The sequence below is a fragment of the Megalobrama amblycephala genome, linkage group LG14, assembly GCF_018812025.1.
Source record: "Megalobrama amblycephala isolate DHTTF-2021 linkage group LG14, ASM1881202v1, whole genome shotgun sequence".
NCBI classification, from domain to species: Eukaryota; Metazoa; Chordata; class Actinopteri; order Cypriniformes; family Xenocyprididae; genus Megalobrama; species Megalobrama amblycephala.
Genome location: NC_063057.1, coordinates 23,357,083 through 23,365,487, shown reverse-complemented (window position 1 = coordinate 23,365,487; position 8,405 = coordinate 23,357,083). Strand labels below are relative to the sequence as shown.

Here is an 8,405-nt window from a genome sequence, read left to right as displayed (position 1 = left end):
TTTATGGGCCAAGTGGACATGGGTTTGAACTGGGAATGCACATATGGGTCCTGCATAGAAATTTTATGGGCCAAGTGGGCATGGGTTTGAATATACGCATTTGAATAATATGCATATTGCTGAGTGACACGTGAGCCTTGCTTATCGTGGACGCTTGCACACACTAATGTCCCTGTGTGCTCTGCACGCATACACATGCACACAGACACACGCACACACACACACTTAGTGTCATGTAAGCTGGTTATTTGATGTTAAATGGTTACTTATCTTTTTATTGAAAGCTCCTGTTGAACACTGATTTGCTCAATTTTTGTCTAATTTCATTAAGGTCTTGCCAGCCAGAAGACAGGAGCCAACCAGACAGGAGCCAGCCAGACAGGAGGAGGTGTACCCTGTTGTTCATAAATATGGTGTAAGTTTCCATACATCGACCTTAAAGTTTCCTTTAAATGCTCCTGATATGTTACAAGACGTTGACAAATTATGTTAATTTCAAATGCTTATGACTTATATCACAGTAGTTTAACCAGGATATTCTCATTTCAAAAGCAGAGGTGCAGCCCACAACTGATATTACATTTGATATTTGATGAAAGTTCCCAATCAGGGAGAGGAGGGCTCTAAAGTATTCAGAATTTGGGTGGATATTTTATTTAACCCATTTTGCCCATTTTTATCAATTTCTTACATGAAGGGTTTTTCCTCCATAGAGATTTCGGTGGCGGCTGCCACCACGTTATTTCTTGCCGCCACCGCCTCACGATGAGGAAATCCAAAATAAATACTTCAAGCGCTGTCTGTCGGGTGCGCTGGTTTTTCTTATTCTGCGCGACCCATGCTATTTCTGGATCTTACAGTTACGCAAGCACCCCCCCACCGTCGTAGCTATGATCGCACCATGCCGCGTGCTCCGCGAGGGGTTACCGCCACTCTCCTTTTTTGGCCAAGGAAAAACCCTGATATTGCTCAATTAAACATGATTGTAGTATCAGTTCTGGCCACAATCTTACATATGACTCCTTTAAACAGACCATCACAGATTAGGGATGTGTCACGATCTTTGGATATTGGAATATATTATTATGAATTATTATTAAAGATAATTTTTGTTGTTCAATTTAATATATTTCTTGCAGTTCAAAGCATCAAGTGTCTTGTATTTATCTTGTACTTACATTCATTCTTCGTTTTTAATTTTTCTTAGATTGTTTCCTTAAATGAATGGTTGGGCTTACCCAATTATGAATTTAATTATGAATTACCATTAATTATGAATTGCCCAGTTAGGACCAACATAAGATCCTTACAGAGCCCACTTTAAGCCCATATGGGCATTCATGGTTGAATCCTGGTGCAAGCCCACTTTAAACCCCTTTAGGCAGGTGGGGCCCAAATGGGTCTGACACAAATTGCCCGGTTAAGACCCACATAAGACCATTACAGATCCCACTTAAAACCCACCTGGGCATCCATGGCTGGCCCCCATGTGGATCCCGGGTGCAAGCCCACTTTAAACCCCTTCAGACCGGTGGGCCCCAAATGGGTCTGACATGAATTGCCCAGTTAAGACCGACATAAGACCCTTACAGATCCCACTTAAAACCCATCTGGGCATCCACGGCTGGCCCCCATGTGGATCCTGGTTGCAAACCCACTTTAAACCCCTTTGGGCAGGTGGGGCCCAAATGGGTTTGGCATGAATTGCCCAGTTAGGACCCACATAAGACTCTTACAGATCCCATTTAAAGCCCATCTGTGTAGCCATGTTGCAAAGCCCACTTTGGACCCCTTTGGGCAGGTGGGGCCCAAATGGGTCTGACATGAATTGCCCAATTAAGACCCATGCAGTACCCTTACAGGTCCCACTTTTAGTACGTCTGGGCTTCCACGGCTTGCCCCAATGTGGATCCCGGGTGCAAGCCCTTAATGGGGCCCACATTTGCCGCCCATGAAGCCCTCATCTGGGCCCCACATGTCATTGCTGGCTGGGATATAACCCCCATAAATATACCCATAGATCTAACTATAAATCCAACTCACCCTATATCTCTTTGACACTATTGACCTCTTTAGATATGAAGCTGATGGGTCTGCCCCAACCCAGGAGTGATGGACTGAAGGATTTTCTATGCTCTTATCCTGTTTTACTGTACCTTTATTTTTCTTCTTACGATCAATAAAAAGGTGGTTTACAAATTCTGAGTTGAAAGTCATTTTCTTCACAGTACAAATATTTTCTCATGTAATTTAGATTATATTAGGTCAGGTACAGGTTTACTAAACATAACTTAGAGTTGGCAGGGTTTGAAAGTTTCTTTTGCAAATGAGCACATTAAAGCACATTAATTTCACCTACAGGAATATAAAAGAAATATAAATGGGGCCCAGTTCTCACCCGCTGTGGTCCCACAAAAACCCCATAGAGGGGCCATTTGTGGGTCCAGTGTTATCACCCTTCTGGGCCCCGTAAGGGTTCTGTATGTGGCCCACATTGGCCCCATTTATTAGAACCCATATGTGACCCATGTGGGCCCCTATAATGAACACACAAATGAGCCCCATTTAGAGCCCACTATGGACCCATCATGTGCCACTATGGGCTAACACACATGGGGCCTGTGTGGAGCCGATGGACAAAATTCTATGGGCCCCACTTGGGTTGCCCATGCAGGGCCCAAGTGAAAGCCCATCAAAAACCCACATAGGGCCCACATGGACATGTTGGCTGGGATGCGTGTCCCATGTAAGGGATTTATCTATATACATACCTAGATACTTGTAAGATTGCACCTGTGCCATTTCCTGATGTGAAGTGGATCTAGTTTGTTATTAACATCTGTTCTTAACATCGATACCATACACTTCTCAAAACACTTCATTACTATTGATGTGAGAGCAATCGGTCTAAAATCATTATTCTCCAAGGGGCTCCAAGGGGTTTTGGCACAGGAATAATAAGAGACTTGTTTTCTCCAGAGCTGCTGTATAGATAAATTAACTTTTTTTCTGCTTTATGTGTCCACCCCGTCATGTGCTGGTCTACCCTGTCATCTTGATATGTTAAAATAACATTTTAAATAATAATCATAATTCAATCATGGATTTATATAATCCAGTGTGTTCAATAGCTAGGAGTGGAGACAATGACATGCAAACAAAAAACTCCATCTATATATCACAGTTTTCTCTAAATAAGAAAAAATACATGTGCAAATTGCATGAGTTTCTTTAAAAAACACATGGTTTACATAAAATCTTTTATGTATTTATGATTTGAAAGTGAACAAATAACCCTGTTTAGGAAAGAGACATCATACCTTTCAGAAAATATTAATATTGCAATGACAACGTATTTAACAGTAACGCTTTCGAAACACACACACACACATCCTAACTGTTTGGAAACGTTTTGAAATGTCAATGGTTCACCACTGGGGGGCGATGATCTCTGTGAACCCACACTGATTCACTGACAACCATTGAACAAGTGTCTGTGGGTTTCACCTGATCTCTGATCAGTTTTTTCCATCTGTAGACGTTTTAATGAGACATTTGTATAATTAAAAGGAATAATAGTAGTTAATAGTCTCTAATTGGCTTGTTTAGCTGAGCCATGGAACAAACAAAACAAAATTGTTAAAATTGAAAACTAAAAAAAAATTGCTAAAAGAACACATCACACAGACACTTGATATTTAATGGTATTAGATGATTACTTAATTTCATTTGATAGATTATACTTTTATGTATTTTTGGCATGAGTTTTTGTTGTATTTACACTGTTCTGACCAGCAGGGGTCACCAGCATGTCACGATTAGAGTGTTTCAAAAAAGTGAATCAATTTGCAAAACATTGGTTCATTTGAGCCGAATCTTTGAAAAGCTTTGTTTCTCACATCACCAGTCAAAACTTAATTAGTACACAACAGGTCATTCTGAGGATTCATGTTTGTTGAGTTTGATGAGTTTCTGAAGCTCAGAGGAGTAACAGCAGTTTAAAAAAGACCATTGACATTTATATCAAAGGGATTGATAGATGACGGCTGTAATACTAATGTTTTCATCACAGGATAAGAAATAAATGGATCCCCTTTCATCCTCATTTCTTCAATTAATGTATTCATGTCACGTGTATGTTTACTGAACTTTAATATTACATGTTTCCTCATAAACCTGTTGGATGTTTTGCTAATAAATGCAATGTGCTATTTAAACCACCCAGATAGCAAATTTGTTTTGGGTCGAATCCGGTTGAATTTCGGATAAAAGTTTGGCCCACATGGAATTACGGTCCAAGATTGGCCCAAAAGCTGCTTACCGAAAGTAAGCCAGACTCATGCCGGAAGCAGACCAGAACTCACCCACAACTTCTTCCATGTCCCAGAAATCAGACATAACTGGCCCACAATAGCTCTGTAATCCCCAGATGTCAGCCAGAACAACTCATCCAGAAGCCCCAGAATACACCCATAGCTGGTATAATACAGGATTCATCTGAGATAATATACTGCCTACCTTGACTTGAAACTTAAAAAAAATCTCCCTTCAATTCCAATTCTTCTCAACTTTAATAACAATCCTTCTCTCCACATCATGCCTTTTCAATGTCGAAGTATACTGCCACAAACACCTCTTTCATAGCTAATGCCTTCTTTACATCAGTTTATAATCTTATTAATGCATCTAAAGTGGATTTACCACGAAAACCAAACTGATAAGCAGCTTTTAATCCTCTGCTTTCTAACACATAATAGGGGTGCTTAATAATTATGTTTTTCCATCACTTTACAGAGGTTAGACGTCAGAGCAATCAGCCTATAATTTCCTGCTATTGCAGAATCTTTCCCTGGTTTGGGAATAGGGATTACGACGGTTTGTTTCCAGAATAAAGGTAGGGTGTCAGTTGTCCTTCCACCCATATTTTTTTTAAATGATCCAATATTGCTTTAAGTATTATTTCATCCATATGTTTAATCATAGTATAGCAAACTCTATCTTTTCCTGGATCAGTTCTTCTAACCCTCATTAATACTCTTTCTAGTTCCCACATTTTAAAGCTGGCATCTAAAGCTGATTGACTATAGTTGTTGTTTTTTAAATATAAATATCTTGATGTTGCTTTAAAATTGCTTCCCTCCTTCTCTTCTAATTTCTCTCTAGATTATCTGTGCTTTTTGAAAGGTGAAGGCTAACAGCTTTTTCAGCTTTTTCTACTTCAGTAACTGCTGTTTTCCCTTCATTTGCTAAAACTGCAATATTCTGAGTTCTGTAAACACCAACCATCTTATTAAGGACACTCCATACATCTCCCAGCTGAGTTTCCCTTCCTATTGTGGAGCAGTACCAGATTTAAGACACATGAGAGAAAGCCCGTGGGTAAGTTCACAGCCTGTTACCAGAACACACGTACATCTCATCTGATGTATGCAGATGGATTGAGATTGAGAAATGACTGTTACAGTAAGAGCCAGATTTACTTTAGAAGGCCCTTTTTTAAAAAACCTATAACTTCAAATAAGAAACATCTTCATCATTTGTTAAAAAAGCCAATGATGATTTGACTCTCATTTATATAGAGATGACACTTGTGCTGACAATCAGCCATTGTTTGCAGTGTTTGTTTGAGCTGTTAGTGCCACAGTGTAAAAGGATTGTTGCGTCACCCCTGAACTATCTTCTTGAGAAAAAGCTTTGAAACTCATCTCCGGGAAAGGTCATCTCCAGGTTTGTACATGTTTTATTTCATCTCGTTTAGACTAATGTAATGTTGGTGTCAGCCAGGCCTCTCTCTCACGCTTGCGGTTAGTGCAGAATGCTGCAGCTCGACATTTAACATGAACACGTAAACAGGAACATATTTCCCATCAAATCTGTGTGTACGCACGCTTTATAAATGAGTCCCCTGGACACAGGAGCAGCTTCTTCCCACAGGCCATTTCCCTCCTGAACAGTTATAAGCCTCCCAAGTCACATACCTGCAAGTGCAACACTCCCACTGTTGATATTTAATCATATTATTCACAATACTGTAAATATGTTCATAATCGGTAAATATGTATATTATGACTAAGACTAAGCCTAACTGTGTCCTTATGCTTTTTATATTCTTTATTTTTTTTATTCTTAAATGTTATGTTTCTTGTTGTTGTGTTTGCATGTGTGCACTAAAAGCTTCAGTACCAAGGTAAATTCCCTGTGTGTGCAAACACACTTGACATTAAAGCTCTTTCTGATTCTGAACAGGTCGTGACAGAAGGGACATGTTCGTGTTCATTTATGTGGAACGAGGAAGGCATTATGCAAATATATTTTATTGTTGAGACACGTTAATTTTAATTGTGTCCTTTAACCCTCTGGGCTTTACATTGTTTTCTGGAAGTGTTGTTGTCACCGGGAGTGTTTTGACATGCCCTGACATCTCTGCTTATTTCTGTTACGTGTAACATTTTCATGGCTAAAGTCTGATTACGCTGTATTCAGCACAAACTCTGCATGTATGTAAAAATTTGTAGTTTTGAGAAAATTATGTTTATAAGCGGTTTGTGAAAAAAAAAGTCACTGAAGGCCATAAAATGCGATTAATTCAAATCCTTAACGCGTTAAAATAATTCATGTGAAATTGTGTCATAACGTAATTTATATCACGTTTCACTTTAAAACATGAACTCTCTGTCACATTCTCTCATTGTATCTGAAGAGCGCGAGACCCCCTGCATCGCACTGTTCCCGTTTGAACGGAACGTCGAAACATCCCACCGCTGTGTGGCCAGATGATATGAAAACTATGTTGTTGTGTTTTTTTTGCTGGATAAAGCAAACCAGCTTCTCGCTATGAAAGTTTAGATGGATGAGGATTGCAATCAAAGTAAAGACGATTGTGTGATGTACAGGAGTCATACATTAAGTGTGAGTGAGTATGTTATATTGATGAGCAAACAAATCACATGAGCGCTCTCGACGCGCTGATCGCTTGTCTTTTCACAGGTGTTCACATCTGAGGTCTTCTTAAGAGGCTGGATCCAAACTGAAGCTGATGTACTCTCTAGTCACCTTAGGAGGGGCATCCCAAGATAAAACAGAAAAGCAAATGGAGAATAATTTGTGTAGCTGCTGTTCATAAGGTTAAGCTAAAATAGCCATGTGCAATTGATCTGATATGTACGGAGCCCTGGACATGACATGCAGGAAAAAATAATAGGCTAAATCGTGCACACAATTTACTATTTCGTTCCCTCGATTTTTTTTAAATCATGCGCATGATTTATAAATCGAGGGAATGAAATAGTAAATTGTGCACACGTTTTAGTAAATCGAGGGAACAAAATAGTAAATTGTGCGCACGATTTAATTTTTTTTCTTGCATGTCATGTGTGGGGCTCCGTAGATAAGAGATGCATTATGTGAATGCTTGGCTAAAGAGATGCGTCTTTAATCTAGATTTAAACTGAGAGATTGAGTCTGAGCCCCAAACATTATCAGGAAGGCTATTCCAGAGTTTAAGAGCCAAATCTTTAAAAAACATTAAAAATATTAATGTTTACAAACTTTTGACCAGTACTGCACATCCCCATGCATGTGTTTTTTTATTTTGCAAAATGATTTTAATATATTATTTTTTACAGTTATTTTAAGAAGGCTTTGACATCCAAAGTGACATTGTATGAGCAATAATTCTATAAGATTTTATCCAAAAATGGCTAGATGATTGTGCAACTGATCAATAACAACTGAGTATTCCAGCAAGCTGTGTATTGATATCTTGTATATATTCTTGTCATTTTTAGGTTCTGAGACCATATGGGGTGAAGGTGAAGACAGAACCAAACTAAAGCTGGACTGTAACCTACTGGAGTCAAGTCAAATCACCTTTATTTATATAGCGCTTTTTACAATGCAGATTGTGTCAAAGCAGCTTTACATTGATAACTGGTACATTATTTTGGCTGCACAGCAGCTCTTAAAGAATAGTGTCAATGCAGGCAGACCAAAGCACTGTTGAATATCAAATGTCAAGTCAAATGTCAAGTGTCCCCAACTAAGCAAGCCAAAGGCGACAGCGGCAAGGAACCCAAACTCCAACAGGTGACATCAGGTGGCAAACAGGTGGCAAATAGGTGTTAAAATGGAGAAAAAAACCTTGGGAGAAGCCAGGAGTCTGGACTATATGATAGACTTCATACTGACAACTACTGGCATGGATGCAGCATCAGAAGTTTTTGAAAAGAGGAGCATTGTCTTCTCCAAGAAAAAGTGTGGAGGACTCATCTGGCCTTCATCGACCCCATGAGGTGACTCCATGTAAAATGAATCAGCTTGCTTTAGGCCCCTGATATGAATGACATCTTCACCTCATGTGAGTTGATATCATTTTAAACATTCTTAAAATGTTTTTTTTCTTGTGA

The 8,405-nt window shown here is 39.2% G+C and overlaps 1 long non-coding RNA gene across 1 annotated transcript; it reads left to right on the top strand.

The window, feature by feature from the left end:
* Window positions 1-236: 236 nt before the first annotated feature.
* Window positions 237-7,978, top strand: LOC125244312. Its single transcript, XR_007179297.1, has 4 exons — window positions 237-415; window positions 4,795-4,894; window positions 5,164-7,124; window positions 7,788-7,978. It is a non-coding gene; the product is annotated as an uncharacterized LOC125244312 (long non-coding RNA).
* Window positions 7,979-8,405: the final 427 nt, after the last annotated feature.